The 18,332-nt window shown below is 31.0% G+C and overlaps 1 protein-coding gene across 3 annotated transcripts in view; it reads left to right on the forward strand.

Moving 5' to 3' along the window:
* The window catches only part of LOC105325654 (neural cell adhesion molecule 1), a 262,905-nt gene that overhangs the window by 183,958 nt on the left and 60,615 nt on the right, over positions 1-18,332 (forward strand). The gene's annotated exons all lie outside the window — the stretch shown is intronic.

Raw genomic sequence — 18,332 nt, forward strand, 5'->3', positions numbered from 1 at the left:
TTTTCATTCTTTAAAAAAATCAAATATACTGTAAAACTTGTTTTATTGACGGACAACTTGGGTAATGTAATCCGGAAACACAAAGGGGATCTTATACCGCCCGGGAGGGGCGGGGGGACGGGGTTGCTAGATCTAATGTTTGATTTTGTGCAGTGGTGAAAATAGTATGTTAGGGGCAGTAGGGCGCCTTTTTCCACCCGAAGAGAAATTCTACACCAGGGCTATTTTTCTGTGAACAACAATATGCGGGGGTGGAGGTGTGACGCAGTCTATGTTTAACACTGGTACCAAAAATGTCTTCTTTAAAAATCAATTTTAATACAGTATTCTTAATGGAAAATTTGACGTCATTTATTTTTAAGCAAATGGTTATACATGTACTGTGAAATCATTTTAATTCATGTGGCTAATTTTTGTGGATTCCTTATAGTCTATGTTTGTAAGAACGTGATTTCTTGTATTCTCTTATACATATCTACATATGTTTATATATCTATATCTATGATAATATAAAAAATATGACATTAAAACTCTAACTTATTTATTCATGAAGGATGTTAATTCATAAATGAGAGGTACCTATGAATTCTACGAAAATTGAGCCACCACGAAATCTAATTATTCCACAGTAACTGTAAAAATGAAAACCTAAAAAAAATATTCTAGTTATCATTCAAAGTATATAAGTATATTAGGTAAAGATATTTCGTTTTTCCTGATATCAATTTTTTATGACCGAAATTAGTTTTTCACAATAATTGTATTTTTCCGTAGGTCAAAGAGGAGATAACTCGTTGGGATTATGGAATGTAAACAAGAGAGAGAGAGAGAGAGAGAGAGAGAGAGAGAGAGAGAGAGAGAGAGAGAGAGAGAGAGAGAGAGAGAGAGAGAGAATTAATTTTTGTGAATTTAATCGAAAGAGTCCGGACAGTTTGGGAATTGTGAAAACTATAACACCAATGATAAAGTTATGAAATTTTAACTGAGAGAGTTGTTGTATTAATTTCTTTAAAATAATGACAGCGTGTTTTATTTCACAAAGACAAACTCCAGCATAGAACGCCAAGAATGGTACTGACAACAAGATGCACTTCTGTTGAATAAAATAAATTGAACATAAATAGTAATTGTGTAACTATATATAGTCTATTGTTTCTAAAAATTGATTGGTTTGAAAATGAATGTTTCTTGCTATATAGTCTGATTGCTTTCCATTGTACCAAATAAAATACATAGTAAAACAGATCGACGGTCAAATAAAATATACAATTTTTCAGCTTGTCTCATTTCACAGCTTCTATCCTTGGTTCAAAGAGGAGATAACTCATTGGGGTTATGTAGTACAGACGTTGGAATGTAAACAAAGAAGAGAGAGAGAGAGAGAGAGAGAGAGAGAGAGAGAGAGAGAGAGAGAGAGAGAGAGAGAGAGAGAGAGAGAATGTCGAAATATAATATGAATTATTAATTTCATGATTGTTTAAATGTAGCAGATAAAAAAAAATTGCATGATTAAATGTATGTAATTTTTATTCAATGACTGATCATAAACATAATTTAATCAAACATTTCTTTGAATAATTAGGTTACAAATATTTCATGTAAACAAAAAATTAGGCTTGAACGACGACTCGCAGCCAATACAAAAGGTAAACGAGCTGTGCGACATTATGGGCAATGAATACCTTTGATCTACAGTTCACTTACAAATTCAATTTTTTCAATGTTGAAAAATGAGTAATTACCTGATGTTTAGTCTCTCATTCATACAATCCAGACTAGGATTTGAACCTAGATATCCCATAAAAATTATGGTTGCTTTTCATTAAGCTACCTGGATTTGAAATGAGAAGGAACTTGACAATCAGAGAAATTAAAGGCAAATCAAGACTATGTCTACAACACACTATAAAATTCAAACACTTCATGTACCTCTAATGTTTATTGTGCGTTTCTAAAAACCATCAGTCCAAATTCTAATCGTAATGATTTTAGTCAGCATTCCCCAATTCTGATTGCCTGTGTTTTCCACATGTTTAACGACATCTGGTTTTTCTCTGTTATCAGCCACTGAGAGAAGATAACTTAACCTTGGCTGTAAAATGTAAACAAAGCTCTTTTAAAAAACCTTTATGCAATCAATCACTGACTGTTTATGTACTGATATCGATATGAATTAGATGAAACTATGTAGTATGTATTTAAATCTGTATATTGTTAAACTATGTCTTGCCAGTGCACGAGATATTTTAATAAACCAAATTACATTTATAATTACGTCTTACAAATGTAATAGATGTAGGTAGTATTACTACAACGATTTTGATTATTATACCACATTTGATCTCTCAGATTGAAGAAAGTACATGGGTTGAGATAATCTTCTAAGAGAGTTTACTAAAAATTTCAATCAGATAAGATGTGGTACTATTCACATTTTTGTGTTTTAAAACAAGCTTGGTTCGAATTGTTCAGATATTGCGGAGTAAAATTTTTTTTAATATGCGAAGCAACTACATCTTCTGTCTATATTGTTTTTCACACCCTTTTCATGTTGACAAACAATGAAGAAGTTGACTACATAGTCATACATGCCTTTTTTTCGTTTAGTAATCCAAAACAGAATCTTAATCCATAGAGACACAAATCCGTTGATCTATAACACAACTCACTTGTATTCACTTTCTTCACACATCCTTATAATATGCCATAATCGTGTACAGATCGGTAAAACAATACTCAGCCGAACATTTCGATCGCCATTTCTTTTTCCTTCTCCTTAACATTATTGGGTCAAGCATGCGTAGAAGCTCAAAATTATATACAAAAACAACACAGCTGAAAATGAGCACTAAAATTTCTATGGACGACGATATCTTTTTAAAATTAGATACATATCCATAGCCCAGTACCGCAAAAAAATAAGTCATTGTATAAGCAAGTTGCTGTGAACTTTTTGTTGACATATGTATCCAATTTTAAAAAGAAATCTTAAAAAAACCGACGTTTGCCCGTAAATGACATCTCAGACGGAATCGCTCGGCCGGAGATATATAGTTCCAGAATGGGTTCCCTCAAAAACATTACGCTTTTTCAGTAATTATGCATCACATAATTATTTCAAAACTTAAATTGAACGTCTGAAAGATCTCTCTTATCGTGATTAAAGTTTACCTGTTGTCAGTTCGCGATTCGCCGAGTTAGAGCGATTTAAAAAACTCAGTCGGACATAGTGGCAAATCGTTTTTTGCCATAAGATCCCGTTTGCCATTATGTGACACGTCAGACGGTTTCGTTTACACCTATGTGATAACATTCGGTTATATATATATATATATATATATATATATTATATATATATATATATATATATATATATATATATATATATATATATATATATATATATATATATATATATATATATATATATATATATATATATATATATATATATATAAACAGGCTTTCAACCACCATCCCCCCTTACCAAAAAAATGACCTCGTACACAGCATAAAACAAAATTTAAAAAGGTCATGAGTACTCATTACAATAATATCATATCTTAGAATGACCAAAAAAGTGTATAAAGTATTTCGTAGTACATGTACTTCTTTATTTTTGATGCCTTCCCCCCATGTCCCTTTTTAGCTCACCTGAGCTAAAAGCTCAAGTCAGCTTTTCTGATCACTTTTTGTCAAGCGTCCCTCCGTCCATCTGTCTGTATGTCCGTCCGTCTGTAAACGTGTTATATTTTTTACCTCTTCTTCAACCAAACTTGACACAAAGCATCTATAATTAGAAAAAAGGAATTCAAGATTGTTAAAATGAAGGGACATACCTTTTTTCAAAGGGAGATAATTAAGAATTATTAATAATTTGTTTGTGTCTTTAAAAAAATCCTCTTCTCAAAAATCAATTGGCCAGAAAACATGTAATTTGTATAGAAGCATCCTCAAATAATGTAGATTAAAGTTTGTTCAAGCTATGATTCCAGGGGGTCGAATTTTTACAAAGGAATATATAGATAAAAATCTTAAAAAAATTTCTTCTCAAAAACCAATCAGCCAGAAAATCTGTAACTTGTGTGAAAGCATCCTCATGTAGTGTAGATTCAAGTTTACTCAAATCATGATCATTGGGGGTACGGCAGGCGTCAATTGGGAGTTGAATTATTTCATAGGAATGTAAAGAGAAATATCTTTTTTTCGAAAAACACATTAAGCAAAAAATATTTCTTGATGGGAAGCATTCAAAAGAAAGTGTAATATTTCTAGGAAAAAAACCCCTTTAAATATCAAATTAATAATATACTAATTTGGTGGGGTGATCGAAGTTTTACATATGAAATTAATTTTATTATTCTTAAAAGTATTAGTATGTAGTATTACTTATATGCAAGCATATTGACATTTGTTGATTTTTAGTTGTTTAGACTGCTGTGGCCCTGGATACATTTTGGGCCACACAAGGGGTTCAAAAGCTGATGAAGGTTTACATTTATATGAAAAGGTGTTTGGGATCTTTTTGTAGAAAATTTGAAAATCTTTTATGATGGTATGGGACACTTCCATGTTGTGACGTATTGTTAATCAAAATAAACAATAATACCAAGTGTAATTATATAAGTGGCTTCTTTCTCATTTTTGTCACCTATCAGCGTAGTGCAGTGGTTTAGAGGGTTTACTACAAATTTTTAAGTCATGAGGTCGGATCCCGCTCGAAGGATTACAATTTTTACCTCTCCAAATATTTTTAAAAACTATTTTTGGTTAAATATTGTTAAATTTGAAAATTCTAAACCGGTGAAAGTATTTCAATTATAATGTACTTTAATCCACATTAATATCGACAGAGTCCCATGCCACTTTATACGTTTTACTTATTCTTTGATGCGTTCACCACAATAAATTTAACCCTAATAAAACTGTAAATATTAACTTCACCCGGTCAGATAAATCACATCCAGATATCTCCTTTGGTCATACAATAAACTATATAGACTGTAAGCAAAATCACTGTCATCTCGGACTAATTCTCCAATCAAATGCTTGTTGGTCAGTACATATTACAAGCATTTTTGATAAAGCATGTCAACGTTTAAATGTTCTTCGTACTCTTGAATATGAATTAAACAGGGAGTCTTTAACTAAAATTTACACGTCCTTTATTCGTCCTTTTTTAGAATATGGTGATGTAGTATGGGATAATTGTACACAAGAACAGAGCAACCTTTTAGAAAGTGTACAAATAGAGGCTGGGCGCATCATTACAGGACTGAGGCGCACTTCCTCAAGACAAAACTTATATAATGAATTAGGATGGGAAACGTTAAGTGATAGAAGGAAAAAACACAAAGTTACACTCATGTTTAAAATACTTAACAATTATACACCCAACTATTTGTATAATATGGTTGAACAGTGTCTCCCAGTCTCTGACAATTATTCATTACGTAATAATAACTTGTTTCACATTCCAATTACCAGAACTGTTGCATATTATAATAGTTTTTTACCCTCAACAGTTAAATTATGGAACACTTTGCCAAACAGTTTAAAATCTGCAACAAATATAGCCAAATTTAAGCAAGGCTTGCAAAACAATAACTCTGTAGATAAAGTAAAATTTAAATTATACAACCATGGACAAAGAAATTTAAATATATTTCATTGCCAGTTAAGAAATTTTTCAAGTAACCTTAATGCAGACTTGTATAATCATAATTTAGTTGAATAATCAAAATGTTTAAGATGTGGGTACTCCTATGAAGATTCATTTCATTTTTTCTTTCATTGTTAATTTTATAATACTCAGAGAAACTCTCTGTTTCGATACATGAGTGATCATGACATACCAATAGATATAAATATTTTACTACATGGTTATGATTGCTTATCTCTAGCAGAAAATATATCATTTTTTGACCAAGTTCATCAATTTATAAAAAACAGTAAAAGATTTTAAAATGTAAATTAATAATGAGTAACACTGTGTTAAATGTACTTTACATATACTAATTACTGAGCCTATTATACTATAACTAGTACTATATATGTATATATATATATATATATATATATATATATATATATATATATATATATATATATATATATATATATATATATATATATATATATATATATATATATATATATATATCTCTATTTTCTATGTTGTTCTTTTGTCTATCATTATATTGTTATTTATCTAAATCCTTTATTACTATATTCTTTATAAGTTAGTAAATGTCCATGTAAATCTTTGGAAAGTATATACTATTAGTATTATAAATATTTATACCTTGATCTCAGACGGAGAGAACTAATATAGGCTATTTTTGCCTGCTGTTCAATCCTTAGTCATTTATATACTTACATATATATTTTTGAATACAATATTTCTTAAAGTATATATTAAATAATTGGAAAAGTTTAGAATAAAGTACATGTAATAAGAAATTTTCAACATGTCGTAAACAATATATCTTCTCATATATGTATTTATATGTAAGGCATATAAAATAAAACAATGCTGGTTGAAATAAATAACCCGTGACAAAATCTCAAAACAAACACTAGATATATGTGTTTTTCAGCACGTGCTTCATATTAATGGCAACTTTCGCGATTGGCATTCGTAATTAGTAATAGTCTTAAATGTAAAGCACTAAAATGTGCAGAATTACCATTGTGTAAAATACCAGAGCTGTTGGAATGTTGGTGTTTGAATTGTGTTTACGCCAGGTTGTACTTGTAAATGTACTATTCATTTTTTCCTTGATATTGTTTTAGATAATCTGTAAAATCGTTCTAAACATCTTGAGAGTTAGACGGAAATAAGCCACCCAAACGGAAAGACAAACGACTGTCTGTGTTTATTTCATAATCTTATCAATACATCACACTGGGTGAACACTTGGAACTTTAGTTCAGTGTTTTAACACACTCAATATAATCTTTTTTGTGTGCGATGAACCTTATTCCTTTAAAAATATACTAGTACTTTATATGTGTAACTGTTTGGATTCGTTTTCCTTAACAGATTTTTCTTCAATTAAGTTGTACAGCATGTAGGAAAAGCTCTTTATTCTTTACAAAAAATCTTTAATGGCGTTAGAAATTTATTCCTCCATATTTAATGTTACGATGAAAATTAAACGATATATATCAATTAAACTTCGTCCAGATAGGAAAGTGGATACAAAGTATAAAGTTTGACACAAAGCTTCACTTTATTATATCAATTGTCGATGCTTTTAATGAAATTACAAATCAGCCATGAACACCTTTGTTAGACTGTCTATTTTCATCAATTTGGGTATGTATTTGAAAACACAATGGTATCATAACTTACAGAAAATACTTTAGACATGCAAAAAAGTTAAAACAATTTAGCATCATGTATGTGGATATAATTGCTTTCTATGTCTTCTTCAGTGTCGTTGGTGAAGAATGAAATGCTTTTTTCATTTTCAAGACATATTAAAAAAATGTTACAGGACCTCCCGTTGTTTTAAGAACAAAGAAGTACATCGGCATTGGCGAAACAAATATGATTTTAATTGCATCTGAATTAATAAGTTTTCCACCTCCAGACGAGAGAGTTACAATCAAAGTATGTGGAGCAGAAAACCAGAGAAAAATGAATGCTATAGAATACCAGTCAGTATTGGTGAACGCAAGTCGAAATAATTTAGATTTTGAAATCACTGGATATCGTATCAATATTATGATCGATCTTTCAACTTTAACTGGAGAAACTCTTACCTGTATAGAAGTATATGTATCGAACAACACTGGGGGAACGATGTTTAGGTTGAACTTAACCATCGAATTTGATGATTCCGACGACAGAGGGTCATTTGTAAGCATATTTATTGCTATTTTGCAGAAATATAATCAATTTTAATTTATACTTATTTCCTATCATATCACGGGTTCTATGGTATCGCGGTATTTCAGTTTATGTATAGTAGCACGCGCTGAAATTGACATTTGACGTCGGGATATTTTTAGACATAGTAAACAGAGGCACGCTGAACATCACTGAGGTATATAATAGAGGAAAATCACAATAACATTCGTTTCTGGAAATATTTCCGTATTGATAGATTTTTCGACAAAATGATTTAACTACCGCGATATCATAGTTAAATTTCTTCGGGAGAATACCATTTTAGTGTCACTAAGTGGACTAGGACTGCTACTACTGATTATTCTGATTGTATTCATTACTTTGTGCAGGCGTCTTAAACGGGGTAAACCTAATAACGATGCATCAGTTTCTATGTCCAACATTTCAACAATTATTCATTTGGCAAAGTATTTTTTTATCCGAAATTATTGTGTAGTTCCTTTTTGTTATATTTTCAGTGGAAACAATGAAGTAAATTTTTAGATATTTTTTCTTTAACGTTTAATTTTAATTAGGTAAATTTTATAAAATGATACTATTTCAATATAGCATGATACACTGTAATATACAGCTTCCTTTAAACCTGGGATATCAACACCAGGGGCCCGTTTCTCAAAAAGGCCTACATCCAGGCGTAAGCTTAGTCCGAACTAAATCAGGGACTAAACCCCAAAACCAGACTAAGTTGCGTTTCACAAAAAGGCGGAAACTTAGTCGGGACTTTTGGGTTTAAATCTACGCCTGCTAATGGGTAGGCGTAAGTCCTTAGTCTGTGCACAAAAATGGCGAGTGTTTTGATTTTAAGGCAAAATAAACAGAGAATTTAAATTTTTGGTTTGTTTTACGAGTTATTAAGGGTAAACATTCTCATTTATTGAAATACTTGTACATGTACGTAAAACTTTAAAAAAAATACGTATTGCTCGATAACTGTTCCTATTTCTAAATAAATTAAGATTAAATCAATTTGATAATTAATGGGCTAACCTTATTAAACACGTGTATAAATATTCAATACTACTCTTTAAAGAAATCTACTTTAAGTATGAAGAATTAAAGATGGGTATACCCCGATAAATGAAATAAATACAATAATTAAAAAGATGCTATAATTCTAAATTGAACATGTATTCCCCAACAAGATAGGTGTATACATAAGTACGAGTAGATTATTGATTTTTAAATCAATACTCAGTAAGCATAGACTAGAATTTAATGTTTCTAATCAAATTTGAACCTATGAAACGAAACTGATTTCAAAATATTGAGAAATCAATATTCCTTTGAATAGAGGAAACGCAAAACGTTTACAGTTGTAATTTGTCCTTGTGTGTGGTTGTATATTCTTTATCTATATTACTTACAACTTTACAACACATATATACATTCTCATTTTCATTTTTTTTACTCCTAGTATCTTTACAAAACCGCATGAAAGCTACATGTATTTTGATTGTTTATAAACTCGCATTTAGATACATGTACAATCAATTTTTGTTAAAATATTACTTAAAAATATGTTTTCAAAGCGTGCAGAGTGTGTATCAATTCCAGATCTATTGACAAGCGTTTGTCAAGGTTCTTGAAGATTCAAAAATTTCACATGCACACTTCTTTGAATTTTCGGAAATCAAATTCATTAATCTTATTTTATTCTGGGATTAATAATTGCCTTCATATTTAACATCGATTGTAATTCTTTTAAATAGGTATGGTTTACATTACTATCAATGATCTTCGTGCATATGCATATGTGCTGTTTATTTGTATCATTTAACTGAATTAATCTTTATTTTCTCGAGTTGATGATAGTTTTGTTTCATCATATTTAACATGTATGTTTATCAAGGGATGTTTTTTTCCCGAAGTTGTCGACTTGCAATACAAAAGCGTTGTTTTAGCAGTTTTACAACAGTGTGCATTATTTACACATTTAACTAGCTTGCATTTGTCATACTTATTATATAAACAATTGTATACACCCCCACCCCAATAACCCAAAGCAGATAGGGAAAAAAGTAAAACTCACATGCACTTGTTAAAACCGCAAAGATGCAAAATTTCTTATCCGGAAGGGGATAGGGGATTTTTTTTAGATGCCTTTTCCATTAAACTTGTAAAAACCTTTTATCTATAAAACTTTCTTTAGATAGGTAGGGTGTTTTTAGATAACTGTTTTTATATCTTTATTTTAATCAAGATTATGTAAAAATTTTGGTCCCGTGTAATTGCCGTCCTTCTACACTTGCAAACAGTTTCACTGTGTCGTGACTTCGCCCAGTCACAGCTGTTACTTAAGTTACTTAATATTAGACAGTGCATATCAACATAGATTCACCCGCTGACAACGAGGGTGAAATGATTGAAAATCAAACAGGGCGAATTATTCCCTGTTTATGGTGTATATTACTTTCAACCCCCTCCCCCCGAAAAAACCCAAAACAAAACAATCGATCGATTAAACCAAAAACAGGAATGGGAGTTGGGGAGACCCCGGCCTCAAATGTTGATTATTCCTGTCTTGTTAATTGTTGACTATTAATATCTATCAAAACTATTATCATTTGAATCGCAGAAAATCAAGAATCGTTTCCATGTCATTGTCTACATTCTTTCAAAATTGGAACAGAGGATGGACAAGGTTCGTGTAATATTATTTATACAGTAGATATTTTCGATTTCAATTGGTTGCTGTTATACTCATGGTCATATTATTTTATGTAATATGTACTTGTTAAAACCGCTAAGGTGCAGAATGTCTTATCCAGAGGGGGGTAGGGGATTTTTTTAGATGCCTTTTCCATTAAACTTTTAGAAACCTTTTATTTATAAAACTTTCTTCAGATAGGTAGGGTGTTCTCAAATGACTGCTTTTATATCTATATTTTTATCAAGATACTGTGTACAGGGCTATTTTCGTCTCGCGTAACTTCCGCCCTTCTACACTTGCAAACAGTTTCGCTCTGTCGTGAATTCACCAAGTCACAGTTGTTACTTAAGTTGCTTAATATTAGACAGTGAAAATCAACAAATCTTAAATTTGGCCGCTGACAACGAGGATTAAATGATTGAAAATTAAACGGGGGCGAATAATACCCTGTATACTTACAGTATATATTACTTTCAACCCCCCCCCCTCCCCGAAAAAAAACAAACAAAACAATCGATTAAACCAAAAACAGGAATGGGAATTGGGAAGACCCCGGCCTCAAATGTTGATTATTCCTGTCTTGTTAATTGTTGACAATATATTTCAAAACTATTATCATTTTAATCGCAGAAAATCAAGAATTGTTTCCATGTCATTGTCTACATTCTTTCGATATTGGAACAAATGATGGAAAGTTTCTTCCTTCTTTAGACATGGACAAGGCTCATGTAATGTTATTTATGCAGTAGATATTTTCGATTTTAGTTGGTTGCTGTTTATAACTCATGGTCATATTATATTCTATAAATAATATAGTGATATGGTAAAAAAGAATCAAGCCTTATCCCAGCAACTGAAAGTGTCTAAATATCTATATGAAGCATACTTATCATTCTGCAGATTTATGCGGGCATATCTACTGTACCCTGTCCCTGTATTCTATAAATATTTGAAGTTTACACGAACATTGGAGTTAATTTCTTTGCATTGTTTCGTTCAATTAATATGTACGATTGTGCCTCAGTATCATCTACAATGCATTTAATTGTCATATATTTGGTTTCTGAAACTTTTAAAATATGCCTCTTTCATATCAACTGTTTTTCCTTAAAATTTCGTTATGTTATGAAGTGTATAGGCATTTGTTCAACTTTCATTAACATAAACTGTTATGAACAACTTGAACTATGCTCATTCAGTGGTAAAGTATAACATGCGTACTTTCGGGTACTACATGTACTATGAATTGGAAAATTGATCCACCACATATAATCATAACCTCAAAGCAAAACAAAATACGATATGCGCATGCTTAATACTCAGCGGAGATGTCTAAGTTCTTCGACATTTAAACCCTAACTTACGCCTCTTTCAGAAACGCAACTTAGACCCGACTAAATACTGGCTTAACTTCGTTAGTCGGACTAACTTAGGCCCATATTTACGCCTTTTTGAGAAACGGCCCCCAGGGCATGCGCATATCGTATTTTGTTTTGCTTTGAGGCTATGATTATATGTGGTGGATCAATTTTCCAATTCATAGTACATGTAGTACCCGACAATACGCATGTTATACTTTACCACTGAATGTGCATAGTTCAAGCTGTTCATGACATTTTATGTTAATAAAAGTAGAACAAATGATTTTACACTTCTTAACATAATGACATTTTAGAGAAAAACAGTTGATATGAAAGCGGCATATATAAGATGTTTCAGAAACCAAATATATGACAATTAAATGCATTGTAGATGATATTGAGGCACAATCTTACATATTAATTGAACAAAACAATACATAGAAATTAACTTCAATGTTCGTGTAAACTTCAAATATTTATAAAATACAGGGACAAGGTACAGTGGATATGCCCCAATACGTCTGCAGAATGATAAGTATGCTTCATAGACACTGTAGATCTGTAGACATTTTCAGATGCTGGGATAAGGCTTGATTCTTTTTTATCAATTCACTATATTATTTATAGAAAATGATATGGCCATGAGTATAACAGCAACCAACTGAAATCGAAAATATCTACTGTACATCATCTGTTCCAATATTGAAAGAATGTAGACAATGACATGGAAACGATTCTTGATTTTCTGCGATTCAAATGATAATAGTTTTGAAAGATATTAATAGTCAACAATTAACAATACAGGAATTATCAACATTTGAGGCCGGGGTCTCCCCAACTCCCTTTCCTGTTTTTTGGTTTAATCGATCGATTGTTTTGTTTTGTGGGGGGGGGGGGGGGGGGTGGGGTTGAAAGTAATATACACCATAAACAGGGAATAATTCGCCCTGTTTAATTTTCAATCATTTTATCCTCGTTGTCAGCAGGCGAATTTATGTTGATTTTCAATATCTAATATTAAGTAACTTAACAGCTGTGACTGGGCGAAGTCACGTCAGAGTGAAACTGTTTGCAAGTGTAGAAGGACGGAAATTACACGGGACCAAAATAACCCCGTATTCAGTATCTTGATTAAAATAAAAATTTAAAAGCAGTTATCTAAGAACACCCTTCCTATTTAAAGAAAGTTTTATAAATAAAAGGTTTTTACAAGTTTAATGTAAAAGGCATCTAAAAAAATCCCATATCCCCTTTCGGATAAGACATTTTGCATCTTTGCGGTTTTAACAAGTGCATGTGAGTTTTACTTTTTTCCCTATCTGCTTTGGGTTATTGGGGTGGGGGTGTATACAATTGTTTATATAATAAGTATGACAAATGCAAGCTAGTTAAATTTGTAAATAATGCACACTGTTGTAAAACTGCTAAAACAACGCTTTTGTATTGCAAGTCGACAACTTCGAAATAAAAAAATCCCTTGATATACGTACATCTTAAATATGATGAAACAAAACTATCATGAAATCAAGTAATTGAAGATCAATTTAATCAAATGAGTACAAATAAACAATGCATATGAATATGCACGAAAATCATTGATAGTACATGTGCCCCATACCTATTTTAAAAGAATTACGATCGATGTTAAATATGAACGCAATTGATCACTTCATCCTAGAATTAATAAGATTAATGAATTTCATTTCCAAAAATTCAAGGTGTGCATGTGAAATTTTATAATATTCCATAACCTTGACAAACGCTTGTCAACAGATCTAAAATTGATGCACACTCTGCACGCTTCTAAAACATATTTTTAAGTAATATTTTAACAAACAAAAATTGATTATATCTAAATGCGAGTTCATAAACATGCCATAATACAAGTAGCTTTCATACGGTCTTGTAAAGATACTAGGAGTAAAAAAATAAAAATGAGAATGCATACGTGTTGTAAAGTTTTCAGTAATACATGTAGAGGGAAAGAACAAACAAACACACACAAGGACAAATTACAAATGTTACCGTTTTGAGTTGCTCCTATTCATAATTTTGAAATCAGTTTCGTTTCACATGTTCAAATTTGATTAGAAACATTAAATTCTAGTTCATGCTTACTGAGTATTGATTAAAAAAATCAATAATCTATTCGTACTTATATACATCTATCTTGTTGGGGAATACATGTTTAATTTAGAAATAAAGCATCTTTTTAAATATTGTGTGTATATCATTTATCGGGGTATACCCATCTTTGATTTTTCACACTTTAGGTAAATTTCATTACGAGTATATTAATATGTATATGTATATTACATACGTTTATTAAGGTGAGCCCATTTTTTATCAAATTGATTTAAGCTTAATTTATTTAGAAATAGAAACAGTTATCGAACAATAGGTATTTTTTAAAGTTATATGTACATGTAAAAATATTTAAATAAATGTGAATGTTTTCTTTAATAACACATAAAACAAAGCAAAAAATAAAATTCTCTGTATATTTTGCCATAGAAACAAAACACTCGCCATTTTTGTGCACAGACTAAGGACTTACACCTACCCATTAACAGGCGTAGATTTAAACCCAAATTTAGACCCGACTAAGTTTCCGCCTTTTTGTGAAACGCAACTTAGTCTGGTTTTGAGGTTTAGTCCCTGATTTAGTTCGGACCAAGCTTACGCCTGGACGTAGGCCTTTTTGAGAAACGGGCCCCAGATCTTTTGTACTGATTTTTGCAGAGTGTCCGAGTCGTATGATTCTTTGAGAACCCACTCAGTCCGCTCATACAAGACAACAAATCATAATAATAGTAACACTTTGTGGAGGGACACAGTGCCAGGTCAAACAAGTTTTGACCCTGATCAAACCTTACATTTAAGAGGTAAATGTATTCGACAAGTTATTTAAACGTTTCATAAATGTATATGTACTCTTAATTGTTTTTGTCTTGAAAATATTTTAAGTACAATAGATTTAAAACAAGTTTTAAAACATAAATCAAATGATCAATTTGGCAAAGATTTTTTTGTTAATTCATTTTGTTTTATTTTTTGGGTTGCAAAGTTCAATTATATGAACAGAATGCTGGAAAATCGTTTGCTAGAACCCAGAACCCAGGGCATGTTATCCTTTAATAAAAATGAGGGTGTTGTTCTATAAAGTTATCATTTGCCTACAAAATTTAATTCTAATTTTCAGAGTGTATAGTTTTCAACAAAGCGAAAAACTTAGTGACGAAGAATATGATGATTTTCTATGAATGGGCTATGTCCTATGAGTTCATTTGCTTTTACAGTGCTAGTGTTAAATATATATTTTATTGTTGTAAATATACAGGCGATTGTTGAAATATAAATAAAGCAACAAATACACGACTTTTCTAGATTTCATTTCTACATACCAAGGCATCGTTTTTTAATTGAATATTTAGATCAAGTAATAGAAAAACACTTGTTTTTTTTGTTTTGTAACATTTCAAAATACATTTTATAAAAATAAAAATGATAAGAATGTCTATTTAAAAACAACAAACTTTTTCATAAATAAATAAATTTGCACAAACAATGCATTGATGTGTGTGATATTTGATGAAATGTGTTAGTGCCTTTTTGTCCGCCAAATATGTATTTTATTCCATATAGAAAAGAGACTCTTAATTTTATAAGTCCGAAACTCAGAGAACGAGGGACTGTTATTGTAAATGGTTTACATTATTGTCGCATGGTGTCACTCTACTGACAACTGATTTCGACTTAACTGCCCTTGGTTAGCGATCCAACACAGATGTCTGCCCGAATCCTTTTAAAGAGGGAGCCTAAATTGAATATTCATATGACCAATCTATGATTGCTAGTAACATTTATTTACTAATATTTACAGCTCCTATCAATTCTACTCTGATCATTGAAAAAAGAAGCGACGAGGCAACACAATGTTTGTAAAACGGCTCTTTATGCGCAGAACGCACCTTCGTCAAACCATATGACAACTTTTACTTGGTTTTAAATTGATATTTAATTTTAAACTCACATGAGCTTAAAACAGAGCTTTTCTGATCAAATAAATCTAGGCCCCTCTGTCAATCATTAAAAAAACAAATTTTCATTTTTGACTTTTCTCAAGATCAATTTCTCAAGAATTTTCACAAAGCAGTGGTTAAAGCTCTACTTAGTTTATACAAGTTAGTTAGATTTCAATAGAGGTGTTTTTGAAATAGTAAAAATGTCGTTGCAAGTGTTGAAATGTTTTACTGCACAAACTTGTGGCAAGATATATAAACATGTTTTACACAAGCTTTCTTTCAAATGTTAAGATTCAAGAACGTAAATGACCCCCTTGAATCAGAATGGGGTCATAGTTCAATCAAACATTTCTGTAGAAATAAATAAAAAATTTAAAGACCTCTATAACAGCTGCTTGGGCCGATATTTTTAGCTATTACAGTATCAAAAGTTATAGACTTACACATATTTTTACTACACCTGCAGAATCGGTTTCCTGTCAAAGATAGAAATTTTTGAAGTAAATAAAATAATCTTATTACACAAAACTACTTGCAACAAACATTTAAAAAAAATCAGACCCTCTCTATATAAAATACAAGAAGGTTGCATACTTCGACTTCAAGTAGAGAGGCACTGCCGATGAAAGAAAAAATGACAATAACATACTGTCAACCATCTCAAAAATCCATAAAACGAAATACAAAGTCAAAGCAGAGCAACACGGACCTCTAAAAAGATAGAGGTAGGATCATGTGCCTAGGAGGAGTGAGCATCCTCTGCTGACCGGTTGCACCTGCCGTGTGCTCCTTTGAAATATACAATGTCCATTAAAAACGGTGACCTCATATCGTAACCCGATAATTTTCCTTTACTGAATATTTGCAAGCCGTGCCCATTATTGAATCGTGCAAGCTATTAGAGAAAATGCCTACTATATAATAAAGACATGTGACAACCCTCCGTTAAGGTAATTTGTCTCTATTTAGTTTGGCAAATACGGTTAATGTAAATTTGAATGAGTGATGTGAAATACTGACTCCCCCTATATATTACAAAAAATACATTTGAAATTTATGTTTCATTTTGCATGTATTTAACAATTGATATCTATGTAGTCTCAAAGAATTCCTTTTTATCCAAGATTAAACAACCACATGGAAGATATGCTTAATTATATATGGTAGTGGTAAACTGTTTACATTCAATTGCTTTAAGCCCCGCCGCTGACATATGTTTAGAGATACCATTCTTTATTTTTTTTTCATTTCAATGCCCAAGAAGGTCCGGTCAATTGTGTTCTATCTGGCGTAATATAATGAACATGTTTAAACCTTGTATAAAACTAAAAAAACCCACATAATTTTATAACTGATAACCGCATTTGATTAGTTATGTTTTGTAAGTTGCAACGTATCAGTATTGTGGCTTTATCTTAAATTCATTGTTTATTGTGTGTTTGTGTTTTTTGTTGTAGTTTTTACAAATAATGTATTAAATTTATTAAATTTAAATTTCTGTGCTAATAAACTTACGAGCTCTCCTTTTCAAGTATATACAATCTAATATTCATCGATGTAACCTAGTTAGTAACACCCAACCATGTTCAGCACTCCTTAAATATTCTGTAGAATAAACTCATTTTCAAAGGATGTATTGAATAATATGGATTTTATATTTACATCGACTAATTAGGATTTCTTCTATTTCTTATTGACTTTCAAAAATGCGGGACTCTACACAAATCTACACAGTTCAAAGCAATTTGGATGTTTATTTTTTGCGATGTCGTTACTTCATACCAGTAAAAAGCACAAAAGAATGCATTTTAAGGTTTAAAAAATCAAAAAACATTTTATAATTCTTTTGCGCCAAAAACCAAGGAACAACATTTTGAAATAGGATTTAATTGATAATGATAAATATAATAATGATATTTGGAATTTTATGGAAGAAAGCCTATATTTGCTATTTTACTAAGTATTAGGTTGACATATTTAATTAATTTCTGTGATATTTAAGACGATTTTTATAAAAATAAAAAGATTTTGACGTCCGCCTGAAAGATAAAAATAAGAAATTTGTAATAAGTCAAATATTGTTTGTTATTCTTTCTTCTTGCTAAAATGGTTCGCTCCTCTCTTTTTGGGTAACTGATTTATGTCACCTCTTATCTAACTTATTTAAAAATTTTGCATCATATGTTGATTCCATTTGTAAATTTATATTTTATGCATTGCCAACTAAACCAATTTTAAATAAAATTGTTAAAAGAAAAGTATGTATTTACAGAGTCTAGTAAGGGACAACATTTTGTGGCAGAAAGTTTTGTAAGAAGAAAATGAACACTTTTCATAACTCAATAGTTTTAAAGAACTGTTACTTTAGTTAGTTCAGC

Source organism: Magallana gigas, chromosome 2, assembly GCF_963853765.1.
Source record: "Magallana gigas chromosome 2, xbMagGiga1.1, whole genome shotgun sequence".
Taxonomy (NCBI): Eukaryota; Metazoa; Mollusca; class Bivalvia; order Ostreida; family Ostreidae; genus Magallana; species Magallana gigas.